This window comes from Gymnoscopelus braueri, assembly GCF_963280865.1.
Source record: "Gymnoscopelus braueri genome assembly, chromosome: 17".
Taxonomy (NCBI): domain Eukaryota; kingdom Metazoa; phylum Chordata; class Actinopteri; order Myctophiformes; family Myctophidae; genus Gymnoscopelus; species Gymnoscopelus braueri.
Genome location: NC_137617.1, coordinates 29,824,342 through 29,843,332, shown reverse-complemented (window position 1 = coordinate 29,843,332; position 18,991 = coordinate 29,824,342). Strand labels below are relative to the sequence as shown.

Sequence of the window (18,991 nt, the reverse complement as noted above, 5' to 3'; positions counted from 1 at the left end):
GCCCTGCCGGTTCTCTGAATTTTTATTTTTAAATAGGCTCTTTCATGACAAATTGACCACATATATGAAGTTAAACAACTAAATTCTATCCAACCGCTATCTGAAAAGTAAATTATGTGCCTCAAAAACGAAGTTTGAGAGCGTTTTCAAACCGAAAGTAAAAAGTTCACACGGACACGGACGCGCACGGATGCGCACATGCGTGCGTTAATTTACGGCCCGACACAAACATAAACAGTAGGGAAATACGGATTTCAGAAAGAGGACTGTGTTTCAATGCAGGAAAACACCCCAGCATCATTATATAGTGGCTGATAGAGGGGGAAAAATTCTAAATATATATATAGAGATATTTTTCAAATTTAGGCTTAATGTTGCCAACAATCCCTTTAAATAACAATGGGATTACAGTAAAAAAACAGCTTCACCTCGGCTCAGCTTTATTCTGTGGAGATTAAGTTGTTTCTTTCCCCCAATTCAGTTCAATTCAGTTACAGTTAGTAATCTGGTTGTTATAATCAAAACCTACTTCCTTTTTGTTTTATTCTCTCTCATCATCATGTGTGTATTGGGGATCACTCGCTTAAATTCATATTCCATAGTCGCAACAGAAACAAGACAGGAGGTCTACCAAGGCCGTGTCACACCCCAATTATTACATAAGGTTCACGCACTGGAATGATATCTGCGATGCGAATCTATAGAAATCAATTGATGAACCTCAGAACCTCAGAAGAAAGGGAATTAATCTGAGCTGCTTAGAGATGGCTGCTTAAAGTATTATGTAAGGAGTATAATCTTGCAACACTTAGATGAAAAGCAATCAGAGCATTTCTTTTACCTCTGAGAGATAAAAGAAATATGTCCTCAAGTGGGAATAGACACCACAGCCCAGTGTCCACCACAGAAGAGACAAAAAAAATGCTATGCTGGTGTTTTAGCATCGTAAAATTGATAGATGCAGTGTTATGAAAGCAAGGACAGTGATTAAATATGACTTTGGAGTATATTGCACGTTCCCCTTAGAGGACATTGCTAGGTATCACAGGAACATTGCCTGCACAGTGTTAGCTCTGACGCGAGTACTCCTTAATACTGAACCCCAGACCGTTAAACCTGATCAGCTATTTCTGGTCCGCGACACAATCACAATTATAATTTCTGCCTTTAGCAGACGCTCTCATCCAGAGTGACTTACAAGTGCAAGTCAGACTAAGCAGAGTAAGCATGAACCCTGGTCAACTAATGACAGGGTAAATAGTCACATAAGTAGAGTGCAAAGAGAACAATATAGTGCTTCAAAGAAACTAGGATTCCAGGTAAACATCTAACCTATTATCTTTCTGTACAATATGCTATCTAAATAACATTCTTAACATGACAAGTACAGGTCAGGCATTAGTTGCTTATAATGTTTGTGATCTAGGAATTGATGCTCATGGCTGCATTCTGTGGAAGAGCACTGGCTAAATACGTCGAAAATATTAAGATACGTTTTGAAGCTGTATAAAAAAGGCTTGTTTCGGCTTGCATTGTTTGTTCATTTAAAACTACACATGCTACATACATTAAAATTAAGTTTGAATACAAATTCCTGTGCTGTAGGATACTGTACTTGGAAATGAAACCTCTGGACAAAGTCCCTGTTTTCAACCCCAGTTCTTTTTATTTGAGTTCAGCTGCAGACAAGGCTCTCTATTCCAACGATGAGATCCTCAGGCTTTGTACAGTATACAGAGAATACCAATTACAGAAAGCAGAAAGAGAGATTGAACAGAACTCACAAGAAGATTTGATTGAATTGAATTGATCTCTGAGAACTCTAAAAATTGACCCGTATTATCTTGCTGTATACTAATTAACCTTTAGTATGTTTATATTGGACATTGATTTAGACACTATAGTCTCCGGGTACACATTTTTCACCCTTGAACTCCTTTCAGCTCATTTCATTATGGGTCATCTCGGTTCATTTCAGTAGCACAGTGCAAAAAAAACAGATCTTCTTGTGTGTTCTACCTCCTACGATGCTGGAGAGTAGACAAACATTTGTTTTTACTCACATTCAATTTGTATTGTTAACAAGGGAGGAGGGGGCTGGCATTTACCCTCATTTGCACTCAGATCAACATGTCACGCCAATAACTCACTAATCCCTAATAATTTACAGACCTAGACTTTATGCAGCATGAGAACCATTTGCATCTGAATGGCAGACTTAACCATAACATTTTAATTAGGGAATTCACCACAATAAAAAATATTCTCATCAGTCATCAAAACTTGACTGTTTTGCCTTGTTTGTTTTGAGAATTGAGTATGAGAAGGACATTTAATTATTAAATACAGCTCTGTAACAGGCTGAAGGGTTACTGCTGGGGTCGGAGCCATTAATATTCACCAATTTGTGCGGTTTCTTGGGCGTTGCAGGAATTCAAGTCAAAGCAAAGCCTCACAACCGAACATCTAATGAACTCCAGACTGGAGAGAAAATGCCTCTTGGTCCCTCCGGGGCACAGTTCAGATCTATTATAGATTAAATGCTCTTCTAAGGCCCTTTGCAATCCTATTTGTTCAGTCTTTATATCTGATATTTGCTTTGATGAAGCACGTTTTGGGTTTATCATCAATATCCCATCGCTTGTTACGAAATCATGCCCAATACAGTCTGGGAAATGGATTGAAGATTTATTTGTGATTGCGTGTGTGTGTGTGTGGCTGTGCGTGCACACACACCTTTACCGGCATGTGGGGGTATATGTGCACATGCTTGATCAATGCCATTCCTTGATGCTATCGTGTTCCACATATAGTGGAACCTATTGCTCTGTGGGTGTCGGGCCGACACAGACCTGCCACTGGGCCTCACGTAATGACTCTCCATGTGCTCTGCACACCAACCCATCCATCAAACACAGGCAGAACAAAGGGACACCAACCTGTGTGTGTGTAGTTGTAGTTCAACTGTATGTCTGAATGCATGCTGTATGTTGTTATAGGCCCGGAGGTGTGTGTCTGAGTGTGAGTGTGTGTATGTGCTCGGCTGCATGTAGCATGCACACACTGGACTCTTGCGTTCACAGGTGAACGTGCTGAGAGGGATTTCGCACTGTACGTACATGTATATGTACATGTATACGTACTCTATATACATCCCTTTGGCAGCTCCCAGTAGACCTGGCTCTAACCTTTATCTCTCCTTCAGCATGCCACGCGTCGCACAAAAGCAACATGCACAACAATGGGTTTGTTGAAAGAGGCGGCTTAAGGGCGATTTATACTTAGTCGTGCGCTGGTGTCGCGCACCGAAAATAGCCGATCTAGAAACGCGGCGCGTTGCAAGCTTCTAGATCAGCTATTGTCGGTGCTTGACACAATGCGCAACCAAGTACAAATCATGCGTTTCGGCGTGCACACACAGAGCAACACTCTTTATTCAACCCCCAACCAGATAGCAAGGCCAAGGCAAGATGGCTGTGAAACGAATACACCCCGCGCCCTCTCTCTCTCTGTGGCTCTTCAGATCTGTGCACTGTGCACTGATCCGAGTTTCAATAGGCCATGTTACTAAATTGTATCGGCTTGTAACTTTTTTTAATTATTATTATGATTTTATTTAGTTTTTATTGTAACTGTTGATACAAAGTTGCATACCCCCAAAATATAGAAACGATTTGCAAAATACAATGTGTGTGTATATTCTGTATATATTGTAATAAGAAGATAACCCTCTTATCTGCAGTGACGCACAAGTTATCTAAAAACTCACAAATACTCCGTCCCCATTCTGCATGAAAAGGGGAGGATTAGATTCCCATGACTTGACTTCTACCCCCCCCCCTTCCCTCGCTCCCTCACTCCCTCGTCTCTCTCAATCCATTTTTCCCCCTGCCTTCTATTTTTGACTACATCCCATTTGTACACTACACCCCTTTCCCTCTCCTTAACTCCACCTCACATGGTTTTCTCCCCTCTTTCTCTCTTTCTCTCTCTCCCCCCCTCTATGTCTCTCTCTCTGCCCACCCCTCCATTTGAGGAGAAAGGGAGATGAAATATTTATTCCATGCTGCTGTTGAGGCCTATATTTAGATAGGCAAGACCCTTCTGTCTCTCTCTTTCTCTTTCTTTCTCTCTCTCTCTCTCTCTCTCTCTCTCTCTACCTCTGTGTATCTCTCCCTCCCTCCCGTGTTGAGATGCAGTGCACACAGGAGCCACTGCAGCACTCTCACCCTCCACAGGACGTAAGGGCAAATACACCATTCACCGTCTCACGCATGCGCACGAGCGCGCGCGCACACACACACACACACACACACACACACACACACACACACACACACACACACACACACACACACACACACACACACACACACACACACACACACACACACACACACACACACATAACACACACACACACACACACACACACACACACACACACACACACACACACACACACACACACACACACACACACAGAGAGACATGCATGCAGTGTACCGGATCAATGAAGTTGATCACGCACAATGGTTGACAAAACCTTGATTGTATCCCACACATCCTCAATGGACCTGCTGTGTCTCACCTTGCAGCAGTATTGATTAACTTTTTCCACGTATATCAATGCACATACATGCATAAATGTAATATTTCTAACCTTCTTCATAGTGTTCATGAGTAATGTTCTCTGATGCTAGGGAAACTTTACATGGCAATACCGTAATACACATGCTACAGTACAGTGATTCTCTACCGTTTACATGTTAAGGACCCACAGTTTTATATGCATTAGGCCATGGACCCCCATTTGATAAGCATGTTGACCTGAATCTACAATGTAAAATCCTCAGTGTTAATTTAACTCACAGCCCCATAAGGGTCTGTTTGGTTCCTAACTATCAAACATTTAGCTGGGGACCCCCGGGAACCCCCTCATGGACCCCTGGGCACCCCAACGTAGATAACCAGTGCTATAGATTCTAGATTGCCACGAGCACCCTGGGGTCAAACGTTGTCAGACACGTGGTCATCCAGGCTTGACAGTACACAGATCAAAGGCAGAAGGCACGTTGAATGTAAGGCCACGCAGATGCCGTCCTCAGCATGGTGACAGAATCTTGTTCGGAATGAAATGAGAGCTGTCGGGTAGCCCGAGAGAGGAAAAACGAAGCGCTCCAAAAGATATCGAGGCTCTTTGATAGTACATTTGTGAACCGTCAGCATGATCTCCTATATCACACAGCAAGGTATTATTACAGCCATGAGTTTGTAAAAGTTGGAAATGCATGCTCGATATGGGTGTTCAGTGAGGCCTGACCTCTCCTCGTCTCCTTGTAGAGGCGGTGAGCTATTTGAAATGTTTCTCAGGGAAAACACTGTTGCACAGCAGTGTTACCCAAGAAGAGACATGTCCCAAAGTCCTAAAGCACTGTAATGTAGCTCCAGTAGTTTCATGGTTCATTCTGTTCCAATCCTGCAGACGCGATGTAGAACATCTTGCCCTGGCAGAAACTCTTCCCACAGTTTTCTTGTATGTTGCGCAAAGCACACTTGTGTGTGTGTGGATCACATGAACAGTATTAGTGCGGCCTCCTCCCTGTTTTAACATGTGTGTATTATGAAACTTGCTGTAATTAATCCACCATAATGCAAAAATGTGCTTCTACTAACATTGCGACAACCAATTGCAACAAGTTTAGTCTGTCAGCTGAGGATTCCAAAAACTATCATCTCTCATGACGGCAGCAGTACAGTAGTAGGTAATAGCATTTAAACTGTGGCTGTTGCACGCTGCAGCCACAAGGTTGTGACCTAAACAGAGCAAACAGGCTTTAGAGATTTGCTGCACTACACTTGTGCCTGGTTATTTATCAGTGATTGTTTGCACCACACAGCTCATCACACACACACACACACACACACACACACACACACACACACACACACACACACACACACACACACACACACACACACACACACACACACACACACACATACACCGCAGCCTCTGGTTCACACTGAGCTGAGCCGAGCACATCTCATAAAAACAGCTTACCCTTGAATAATTTATCCACAGACTTAATTCTCCCAGGTGAACCCCCCCCCCCCCCTCAGTATGAAGAGAACTTCAGTTCTCTGAAGTCCTGCATATTCGACATGCACAGGCAGAGGTGCAACTGTAAGCCCCTGATAAAAACCTGCAACCTTTGACATGTTACATCTGTGGTACTTACAGTAGCATTGTGCAACAGTGTAACAGTGTGTTGCATGAGAACATGTACTGTATATGCAAGTGCGAATGAATGCATGAATGCACGTGTCTGTGCGCCCACATGAGTGTGTGTGTGTGTGTGTGTGTGTGTGTGTGTGTGTGTGTGTGTGTGTGGTGTTTGCACAATTGCACAAGCAAACCACAAGCCTGCGTGTGCAGTGTGACCTCACATACAGCAGGTACACGTTTGTGTATGCCACGGATACTCGTCAGCACACAAATGATCTCCTCTGTGGTCATGTCATTGTGGCCAATGCCTTGTGTAAGCTGGTTGGGATTGCTTTCTCAGGAAAAGACGGGGTTTCTGTGGCAACAGCTCGCTTTTAGCTGCGCCGGCTGCGAACGCTTGACTCAATGTCTAAACCGGTGACTAATGAAAAACCACTCAGACAGTTGACTGATAATGGAGAGACAGAGAAAAAGGGGTCGCTAATGGATGGATCCCCTTATCTCCATTTCTCACTCTCTTTCTCTGTTTTTTTTTTGTACCCTTGTCTGCAGTATTATTCTCTCTCATCTGGTATGACTCTTTCATCCATACAGTACTTCCTTTCATCCTATGTCTCTCTTTCTCACTTTCTCACTTTCTTTCTCTCCACAGCATACCCTGTCCTTCTCTCTCTCCCTCCGTCATCTCCCCATTGTGCTCCAAGGGGAAGCTTATAATGAGGAGAAAGATGTTATTCCCTCTTCTTACCCCCCCCATTTCTCTCTCTCTCTCTCTCTCTCTCTCTTGCTCTCTCTCACACTCTCACTCTCTCTCTCTGTTCCATGAAACTGTAAACTGTGTGCATCAGTCTCCTGGTGATGGCGACGGCTTGTAGTCTCTCACCTGTCCTCCCGTTTCACAGTCTTTAACCACTTGAACCCTAGCGTCCCGATTCTGGGGCAAACATTTGGCGGAAATAGCACATCTGCAGTACAAGCTTTACAATGCATCGTGATGCGTTGTGAGCTTGTAGATCTGTTATTTTTGGCGAAGAAGATATTTAGTGTAGAGCCCTCCAGTCAACTAAGTATAGGGTTTTTAAGAGGACCTCTCTCTCTCTCTCTCTCTCTCTCTCTCTCTCTCTCTCTCTCTCTCTCTCTCTCTCTCTCTCTCTCTCTCTGGTCATCACTTCCTGCACAATTAACACATTAAGAACGGGAAAGCAGCTTTGTCATTTTAGATTTGACCAAAAAAAGCATTATTTTATACTTTGGCTTTTCAAAAATAGCAGATATACAAGCTCATAGCGCGTCACTGTGTGCTGCGCTACGAGCTTGTAGATCTGCAAAAAAAATTAAATCATGAACATTTTTGTAAATCTTTATGTTTAACAGTTTTTTTATTTAGTCGTAAACATGCAAATCTATAACAATTTCTTTTTGTCATAAACATACAAATTTGTAAAAAAAAAAATACAATACAAAATACAAAATATACATTCATATGTAACATTTTTGTAAATCTCTTGACTATTAAAGTGAACTTTTTAACTCAAATCTTTGCTTCTGTGGGTCCCTGGAACAAAATATTTTGAGATGAGGGTCCGCGGCCTAATAATTCTGGCGGTCCTTGACATGAAAAAGTTTGAGAACCACTGACATAGAAACATAAGTTTATCATAAAACTGACATTTGTAGAATCGGCCTCAGGTCTTAAATGGGTTAAAGTCAGCCTGGCTAATCTGGGCCACAACAACAGCAGGAGGTACACACAGAATAAGAGGGAGTGCAGAGAATGCTACGAATAGCGATGGGGAGACGAAAGCCTAGAACTTGGCTGACAGAGAGGAGGTGGGGGTGAGAGAGGAGTCGAAAGTGACGGGCCCCAGGTGCTTGGAAATGGGTATGAGAGGGGGAGTGCACAGAGGGGAGGTGGTGGGAAAAGAGAGAGAGAGAGAGAGAGAGAGAGAATATTTAGGTGTTTGGAAACAGGAATGAAGAAGGAGTAGGGGTGAGGGTGAAAGCGAGGTGCGGAGAGGAGAGTGAGACAGACTGCGGTACAGCGAGAGGGAAAGCTGTGAAATGCTGATATAAATTAACCGGGGGGGGGGGAAGAAAGGAGAGAGAGAGGAGGTAGAGAGAGAGATGGTTAGAATGCAAAAGAGAACTGAAGTCCTCTCTCACTTCAGAAAGGTTTCCAACTAACACTTACATTATTGCACATTTATATGCATGGAAACTTATGACTTAAACTTTTCACTTTATATTTTACTTTTGACTCCACGAGATTTTTAGGAAGTGGTTTAGGAACGAAATGTGGTGTAACACCGCTAAACTGCTAGTTTCAGAGTGAATTTCCTATACATAAATTAGGATGCCAGAAAAACAAAAAAGAAATATAGGTTGCTGGCAAGGGCTTTGGGCCCAAATACTGTAAGAATGGAGGCGAATGGCTAGCTTTTTAGCTAACATTACTGCTCACATAAAAAATATATAAATGACTGTCCTTATGGCTCAATTCTATGCTGACGTTTTAAAGGTGTTTATAGACGTTCTGTAGCATAGTGGTTGTACAATCAAGTAAGTGCATTCATTATGCTGATGCATGGTGATATTTATTTATTTGTTTATTTATTTTACAAGGACGGTTCACATTATCAATGTAAATGTATCAGGGGTTAGCTAATGCTAAATTTGACACATAGTCCCTGGGCAGGTATAAAGCTACAGTGTAATAATATACCAATACAAACCATTGTAAACATTGACATACATTACAATTATTGCATGTGTGAAATGTCAACACGTAGATTTTCATTTTTTTTTACTGTGTTGAGATTGAACTCTGCAGGCAGTAACAATGAAGCTAGTGGAAACTATTCCTGATTAGAGAAATGAGAATCATCGCCTGGTCTCAGTTTTTAACGATGTGCTCTGAACTTAACGCACAGATACACGTGAATGAGCGTTCAAACTGAAACAAATGTGCACCCGGTGCACAAATATGCCACGCTGCACTTTGCAGTGTCGTCGAAGAGGACACTGTCTTCGTGGTTACACATGGCAAGATACAGGGTGCGGAGGGAGAGAATGGGAATGACAAATAGAAAGAGATAGAGAAGGAAAGGTTGAGGGAGAGAGAGAACGAGTAAGGAAGTGAGGAAATGAGAGAGAGAGAGAGAGAGAGAGAGGGAAAGCCATGCTGCCTTTGTCTCGCCTGTCAAGGTCACCCATTCTGCTGAATCAAATGTTTCAGGCGGATGGAGAGCGGGCTCGTCTCCTTTTCTCCTTCCCTCCCGCCCTTTCTCCTTTCCTCCCTCCACTTTCACCCTCTCTGTCTCTTTCGAACCCCGCCCCATCTCTTTCTATCTCTCCCTTCCCTTCTTTTACCAGTGCGCTGCGGATGCAGTTCCCATGGCAACGGTTTGAGCCATGTTTGTCTGCTGCGTGGTCCATTAATAACCCCGCAGACAGAAAACAAAACAATCTCACATCTCCTCCAGACTGTGGAGACAGAGACACAGTGAAAGAATCAAAGATAGAGCGAAAGACAGACAAAGAAAGACAAACTAAGAGAGACCAAGACAAAAAGGTGGGCAAGCTAACTGTGTTTGTATATACTGTATATAGGAGAGAGAGAATTATGCGGGACCATTTTGAATTAATTACAGAGTTTTTGCCGTGCTAAAAATGTCAGAACGCCTCTGCAAAAACATCAAAGGGCCATAAAAGAAGAGAATCATGTTTTTTCTGGTCTATCTGCAGAGATGTTATGTAATGTTCACTGAACGCATTTGGGTACAGAATTCTCCTGCATGCATGTGTGCAGCACATGTACACTGCAGTCGACGCACGCACATGTACGAACATATCTTCACACTCTCACATACTGTACACACACAGCCTCAAGCCGGATTTACACTTATACTATAAAGCTCTGTGAGCTTGTAGATCTGCTACTGTATGTTTGGTGCACGACGCCTGCACGTAGTGAAGTATGTCAAGCCCTTCACACCAACACAAAGATTTCAAGTGATTTCAATCAGCCACGCACACGCAAGCAATAAATATTTACACATTCTGTATCGTTGTTCCTCCGTCTCTCCTCCACGCTCATCCCTCTCTCTTTCGCACGCACGCACGCACGCACAATTATTATGTGGGGCAGTGGGGAGTTCTGCTCATCTCATTGGCACAATGCTACAGCCTGGAGGGATGCTGGGTGAACTGACGGACGGACGGGGGGGGCTCGCTAATGTCTGTGCCTGTGTGTGTGTGTGTGTGTGTGTGTGTGTGTGTGTGTGTGTGTGTGTGTGTGTGTGTGTATGTGTATGTCTGCGCCTGTGTCTGTGTCTGTGTGTGTGTGTGTGTGTGTGTGTGTGTGTGTGTGAGGCAGAGAGAGATTGAAGAATGTGCATAGTGAATTATTTGAGAGCGTTCCATTGTAGTAAGTGTGTAAGTGCTCATGTGTGAGCGAATGATGGTGAACGTGAGAACGTAGGGACCGATATGACCTAGTTTTCCTCAACCCATACTAGTCTGCGCCCAGCCCTGCATCACTGCAGAGCTCACTGCCAAACAGCCTCATGCCCCAAATGGACAAACTGGGGTTTCAGGGGCAGGTGGGTGTTGTCCCCCAGTGTCACAGCTGAAAAGCCATGTTGTGTGTTTGTGATGGTACTCCAGTGTCACAGCTGAAAAGATGGTGTGTGCCAACATGTTGCAATGTGATGCATTGTGAGCTACTTCCAGTATTTTGTGTGTGACGCCATTGCACAAGGAAGTATAAAGTACAGCTTAAGTGGTTCATCACACTAATCTATTTAGACGATTATAAAAACAAACAACGCATTGAAAAAGTAATCAATAGAATAATCGCTAAGAAGATAATCGCTAGTTGCAGCCCAGTGTCACAGCAAAAAGCCATGTTGTGAGTTTGTGAAGGCACTGCAGTGCCCCAGATGTCTTCAGAGTGGGGTTCAAGCGTTCTTGTCTCCATAGGTCGTCCTACAAATGTAATTTTAGTCACAGTTTTGCTTTGCAGGGAATGGCAGCCCAAGGAGACCACAGTTTTTTTAATTATTTGTTGTGTCTAGCTGTACACACTGTGCTCTATACTGTTGTATTTTTTTCTGTTAATGTGAAAATGTACTTTACTATTTTAGGAAAATGTTACCATAGTTGCAAACGGTTACAAACTGAGTTACAAACTCAGAGAGGTTACAAAGGTAACCAAATGGAGGGGCCATCTGGTTACATGGGTCCATAGTCTTCAGAATACAATTATATTTTACAAGTTTTACTGTGTATCCCTGGCTGTATGGCTCTGTGAACTAGTAGCAAGGCCAAGGACATGATGTTGAAATCCCACTGGAGCTTTGTTCACGTGTTGAAAATGCATGCGTATAACCTAGTGGATACTTTTAGATTTCGCTAAAAGCATCAGTTGAGCTCTATACAGTTTAGATGATGTCAGAGGAAACACATCTCCACAATAGACTGGAGATCCATGCGCAGCTACAGTGACCTCTACATGCAGCCTGTCGTAATTCTGCAGATACGCACACACACACACACACTATTCTGTTCCGCCCGGCAACAGCACCATATCACCTTCTAATGTCCATCTATTTTTAATCCCTTTCTGATCATCCTTGACCCCTTCTTCACCTCCAACCCCTCCCTTGTTCCCTCCGTCCTTGTCTCTCCTTTCACCTTTCCCTGTCTCCTTATTTTCCCTTGCTTCCTCTTTCCTTCCTTCCTTCCTTGCTTCCTTTCCATCCTGTCATTGCTCTACCCTCGCCATGTCATCACCTCCATACATCTTTCCACCTCTCCATCCTTCCTCTCCCCTCTCCTTCTCCCCATCGCTCATTCTTTCCCTTGCTTTCTTCCATTCATGTCACATTATACCTCTACGTCTCTCCCCCTCTCTTCCCTTCGCTCCACCTCCCTCTTTTTTATGCTAGTCATTTCTCCTTTTCCTTCCCTCATTCCACAGTTCCTTCCAATCATTCTCTCTCCTTCCGTGCCCCACCCCCCCCCCCCCCCCATCCCTCCCTCCCTCCCTCTCCTCCTCATGTCCAGGTCAACACTATTGACCTGACTCTGCGTCACTCTTTCTCTCATCCTCTCCCTTTGGGGATAGAGCGTCCACTTCTGCCTGCCACCCTGCTGGCAAAACAATGTGTCAATAAATGAGCATAGATGAACTCCTCATTGACGTATTGACTGACTTTCGGTGAGCTAAACTAGGGGTAGGGGAGGGGGGGGGGGGGCTGACTTCACAAGTGAGTGGTCTCCTGTCAACAACCAGGGACTAATTGAAGATGCTCCCATTCGGCTCATAGATCAACGTAACGTTCCTTCAAGCCGTCTCCGGCTCCTCTGACAGATACGGACATACAGCTCATCGTCAGGCCAAGGCAAAGCCATTGATGTCACAGGAAAGAAGAATGCGAATGGGCGGAGCAAATTGGAGAATCAAAGGATCTCCTCGTGGGTTGTTTAAGAGGGACAGGGGGCTCCTGCTGGGTGGCCATTGTGGCTCCACAGTGTAAGAGAGCCTTCGCCATCTGTCCAGCAGATTCAGCGCTTCCCCCCGTGGGATAGAAGCCCTTTTTCCTTCATAGGCCTACACTTCCGTCCCTAGTATGTCTCCCATTGATCTCTTAAACAGGCGATCACAGTGAGGCGGCAGAAGGACGTCGCAGGTTTTGTCTGACCGGGACATCTGCGCACAGCAGTCTATCTGAAAACACCAGGGCAACAGCTTGAAGGAGGGGCCAGTATTGATAGGTATCAGTCCACTGCGGGTCCATGTGGGAATAAGGGTCCCTCCTGTTGGCACGTGTTCAATCTGCTGCCAGTCAGTCCACGTGTTACCGTTCACTCGCATCTGTCCCTCTGGTACGCCTAATGGAGCGCAAACACCCTAACGGAACAAGTTACTGAGGCGCCACTTCAACTAATGTTTACTGTGCGATGCAGCTTCAAACACAGTCCCTATGGAGATTAGTTCTGACATTATTCCAAACGGCGATGTACATTACGGCAGATTTATTCAACACCACAGCCTAATAGGACGTCGCCTCACATGTGCGAGAATGTGATGAGGAAGAGGCTTTATGGTATTATCAGTATCAGGTGCTCCCATTCTCCATGAGCTTGTGTGTGTGTGTGTGTGTGTGTGTGTGTGTGTGTGTGTGTGTGTGAGATACATTTAGAAAACTTCCAGACTTACCTCTACCTTGTGGTATTATTACTTTTACTAATACTTAAAAAAATACTTTTTTAAGTAAAACATTTGAGTACTTCTTCCAACATTGCTCAAAGCAGAGCTGATGTTTGATGTTAGCCTCTGAGGCGGTCTTCACGGTTTGGCTCCCTCTCTCCACCGTGATGATTGATCATTCCTTATTTGTTTGTTGCTTTCTTTGTCTTCTTTATGTCTTTCTTGCCCACTTCTTCTCACTTCTTCTTCCCCGCACACACACACACACACACACACACACACACACACGCACATGCACACGCACACGCGCACACACACACACACACACACACACACACACACACACACACACACACACACACATAGCATAGCAACTCTTTTCCTCAAGAGGTAAATAACAAAATGAAAAGGACCAATTTAATATTAAAAAAACAACAACATCCGCCCCCGGATTCGCTGCACTTGCTCAGCCTAATAAATTCTGCGGGCAAAGGCCGTCTGCTTTTCTAATTAGATGAGTAATAGCTTGTGATATTGCAGGAGGTTTTCAGAAGAGTAGGAGTTCCTGGAATTGATCGGGTCTTAATGTTCCGTTTTTTTTTTTTAAATCATGCCTCTAGGCATTTTAGTCTCTGATGTCTGTGCGGGTCTAGTCTAGTGTGCCTCTTAAACACTGAATGAGACGCATCTGGCAGCCTAGTGCAGGAGCAAATAGTAAGGGATGTAACGTGAATCCCCTTTAGAATAAAGGGTACATACTGTGGATAGCCAAAAAATAAGCATACATCATTAGCTACTGAAGAGGACTGCTGCGGCTTTTTTGCCAGGACCACCCGAGAAAACCAGCTCGACCTTGCTTCCCCCATGTGATTGCCTGCAGCTTGTGTTCATTGCCCTTATAGGAACTAATTGTATTCTTACGAATAGCAGGAGAGCTTAAGAACCAGGACTTATATACCACAATCCAAGATGTCTTCAACCTGTCAGTGCGTGCCACACTGGCAGCAACACTACGTTATGTCTCATTTATACTTTTTCATGCGACCACCACATCACTCACAGAAAATTGCTGAAGTATAAATGATGTTTCAGATTTCTGAATCTGCCTCTCCATCTCCCTCCATTATTTGTGTGTCATCTGCAGATGCCGTGTTAGCAAAAAATAAACGGCTCACTTAGGCACAGTGATGTACTGTATATGCACATCAGTAACTTCACACTCTATACAGACCAATGCAGATAAAACCATCTCCTGCTGTATATCTCTCCTGGCCTCCAGGCTTGTCTCTGTTCCATGCTTCTATCACTGGTGGTGTCCCCATTGTTTGTGACAATCACCCAGGACCATACTATAATCTCCTTAGTCCACCTAGTCACAGTCTGCTCTGTGTGTGTGTGTGTATGTGTGTGTGTGTGTGTGCGTGCGTTTGCAGTGCAGGGGAGGATGTGTGTACTTCACTGTTTATACAGTATACTGTGAGTGTGTGTGTGTGTGTGTGTGTGTGTGTGTGTGCACGCTGCTTTGGAGAACGTGAGACGTGTGAGCGAGCCATGTGAGACACACACAGAGATGCTGCTGCTGTGTTCTTTGTGGAGTTAAATACAGATCCATGTGATTATGAAGATGTAAGTGGATGGCATGCTACAGAAGAGAGAGAAATGTAGAAAGATGGAGAGAAAAGGGAAGTGGGGAACCCCCTCTCCCTATCTCCACTCTCCTTTTCTGTTTTCCTCATTTTGGACTGTACACGGTGAAATGCCTGAGGAAGGTCTATGCTTGCTATTGCTATATTACAACCTCACCCAAGTCTACTGGTAGATGAGCAGTGTTTTTTTCATAATTTTTTCGAAATTCGAACTACAAAATGCACACCTGTATCAGTGGGGTGCCAGTCAACGGGGCTCCATCAAAGTCATTATTTCTGATGTACTGTACTTTATTATTATTATTATTATTATTATTATTATTATTAGTGTGGTTGCCCTAACAGGGCAACCAGACTATAGTAATCTTCACACTTTATTATTTTTCTAGATAAACAATACTTTGAACCGTCTCTCCTCCCACAGTTTTTATCCCCCAATGTCGTGCCATATGTCAAAATGACCGTCTTGAGCGGGAATCGTGCGCTTGTATTTTGCTAAGAGATTGGTTAAATAGTTTAATTGATTCCTCGCAATATCTGCAATTGAGGGACTTTATTAGAGCTAACCAGGATAACTCCATGCTGGCCCCTCCCTTATCTGTGTTGGAGAGAGTTTTGGTTAAAAATCCATTCGGAAGGGGAATAATATCAGAATTTTATGACCTGCTAATGTCATTTTCTCCGGAATCCTCTGAGCATAGGCTTAATGCCTGGAGAGCAGATTTACAGGAGGACCTAACAGTGGAGCAATGGAGTACAGCTTGTAAACTGGCTCAATCCCAGACTGGGAATACACGCCTAAAACTCCTTCAATATAATTGGCTCATGAGAGTGTACATCACACCTGTGAAGCTTAATAAGTTTAATAACAATATTCCGGACCTATGCACCAGATGCGGTGAAGATAGAGGCACATTGTTCCACTGTTTATGGTCATGCCCAAGATTGATGGACTTTTGGAGGGAGATTGGGCAGGAAATACAAAGGATACTCTCAATTAACATTGTACCAGAACCTAAGTTCTTTCTGCTAGGCCTCTATCCAGTTGGACAAAGAATAAGGCGCAGTGATAGAATATTCATAGATATTTGTCTTTTACAAGCTAAAAGAGTAATTGCATTGACCTGGAAGAGGCCGGATAGACCAAGCATTGCACAGTGGTTCAGGGAATTGTCTTTATGCCTACCTCTAGAAAAAATCACATACATACTTAAGGACAAACAAGAGATGTTTCAGGAGGTGTGGGGTTGCTTCATACAATATATGGAAAACAATAATCTGCCACATCTAATGGAAGAATCTGGAGAGGAGTATAGTCAGGGGATATTAAAAAAAATCTTGGAATAAATTCCTTACCAAAAAAAATCTTCACCAATGTGTTTGTAAAGGTGTCTAGTAACACATCTCACAAAGACTGAAATGCAGTTTCCCTAGGAGAATTGTTGACAGCTGCTGAAAGTTGGGGTACCCACCATTTTTCTGCATTTCCATGCAGGGCAAAACTAAATCTAATTTTAATTCTGTTTTAAGTAGCATGTGAGGGGTCAAACTAGGGTGTTTGTATGATTATGAATCCATTGCAAGCATTTGTTTTGCACCAAAACCACTCCTTGGGCTAAAAACGGCCATAGCCATCCTTGTCCAGGTATACTTTTTGTGTAAAAAGCCCATTGAGATTGGGCTGTTTTTAGCCCAAGGAGTGGTTTTGGTGCAAAACAAATGCTTGCAATGGATTCAGAATCATAAAAACACCCTAGTTTGACCCTAGTTTGACCCCCCGTCCGTAAATGGCTTCCAAAGTTAGCGGAAGGGGCCCGTTTTACAAAAAAGCCCACAAATCACGAACAAAACGTCCAGTCAATCCCAAATTTGAATCACATGTCAAGTGTGGTTTACTCAACAAATCCCCAAAAGAATTTCCACTTTGATCCATAGGGGGCGCCACAAATGCTCAAAATGTAACCTTTTGATGCAAAAACCATATGGTTGGGGGGACCAATCCTCTCAAAATGAAACGCAAGTGATCTCAGGAGTTGCGTGACAATGTAATTGGCGCAGCCTCCAACGGTATTCCTCCCAGCGTATTCCTCGAGTCCCGGCGGCAGCGACCCGCGACTCGCGTCGGCGCAACCACACTCTGCAATTGCCCTGAATTGCGACGCGTCTAGTTATTTATCAAATGTTCTTCTTTATAAGGGCCATGGGTGTTGCGCAGGCCTTAATTAAAACAAGGGCACTTTGGGCATCAGGGGCAAAGGAGCAGGTACCCTCCTGCACGTGTCTCTAAATTTCAATTGGTACTTCAAAGTACAATTTGTCCAAATATTTGACATAATTTAGTTGTACCAACATTTCACTAGATAACTCTTTCACAGATCAGAGAGAGCTGGATAGAACATGGTATGTCGACCCATCCTCCATCACGAAGCACAACACAGTCTTCATCTCCAATGTTATTAGGCTCACCAGGGCGCCAGTACCTGGAGTAGGAACATTTAATTCATTCCAACACATTTACATGATATTTAACCATGACCTCAAATTATATTCTAGATATTAGATGCAAATTAACAGAATAGTGAAATAGACAACATGTATAATTGTGTTAATGACAGTGTGGTTGGTTTTTTTTTTATATTAAAGGAGAATTCCAGTCATTTTAGATGTTTGCTTTGATGTGTCGCTAATCACTCACCAACATACAAAGGGCCGTTGAATTTTTCCAGAGAAGACCCTGTTGTCCATTGTGGAGACCCCTTCCCCTGGCATAATGGAGTAATGTGTATAAATGAAAATCGCCTATTTTAGCACCTCCAAAGTATTTTTGTTTCCCACTAATCCTCATTATGCAGTGTACTGACACTCAAACATGCACTAAATGTCCCTTATGAGCTGCCGTTCATGCAGAACGACATGGAGCTGGTTGCTTGTTTCTCTCACAGAATCTGGCAACACCGAGGACATCTAAAATGACTGGAATTCTCCTTTAAGATTTTATACCATGTGGATTTAACACCATTTAGAAAAAAGTAGTGAAGATTAAATCCCTGTATGTGAAATGTGTTTATAATGATAGTTTAAATGAATAATAGAAGAATGAAGGTAAAGTCTTACATTGGTGTGGTCAGTGGTGTCCCATCTACCCATTTCCACACTCCTTCCTTCTCTCTGTCAGTCAAACCCAGCCACACCTCCTGCTTTCTGGGAGCAACTGTGATAACAAAGTCCTGGACAGAAATGATGCTGGTTACTGAAATAAACACTGTACAAGATATGTAGATATGTTACAACACGCGCACGCACCTACACGCACAAGCACACACACACACACACACACACACACACACACACACACACACACACACACACACACACACACACACACACACACACACACACACCTGCTTTTCTTTGCTGTTTATGACCATCAGGTCTGATTGTCTTTCTCTACAGTATTGTCTGCTCTCCTCCCAGGTTTTCTCCTCAGTAGAGATGTAATAACACACACCTCCAGCAAGTGTAAATCCTTGTGGTTCTGTAACAGTGTGTAAATCACTGTTTTGTCATTTGCTCAGTTTAATGATAGATGATGATCAACACGATATAACAATGAAACAAAAAACAACAACTTTGATGTCTTACTGACCACAAAGAAGAATCCTCTTGATGTCAATTTGTTCAGTTACTTTGTTGTATCTGGACTGTAGGTGGTCTAGGTCTAGACCACACTGGTCCTTCAGTTCAGTTACTTTGTTGTATCTGGACTGTAGGTGGTCTAGGTCTAGACCACACTGGTCCTTCAGTTCAGTTACTTTGTTGTATCTGGACTGTAGCTGGTCTAGGTCTAGACCACACTGGTCCTTCAGTTCAGTTACTTTGTTGTATCTGGACTGGAGGTGGTCT

The 18,991-nt window shown here is 43.4% G+C and overlaps 1 protein-coding gene across 1 annotated transcript in view; it reads left to right on the top strand.

Moving 5' to 3' along the window:
• The window catches only part of myo1d (myosin 1D), a 147,138-nt gene that overhangs the window by 102,056 nt on the left and 26,091 nt on the right, over nt 1-18,991 (top strand). The gene's annotated exons all lie outside the window — the stretch shown is intronic.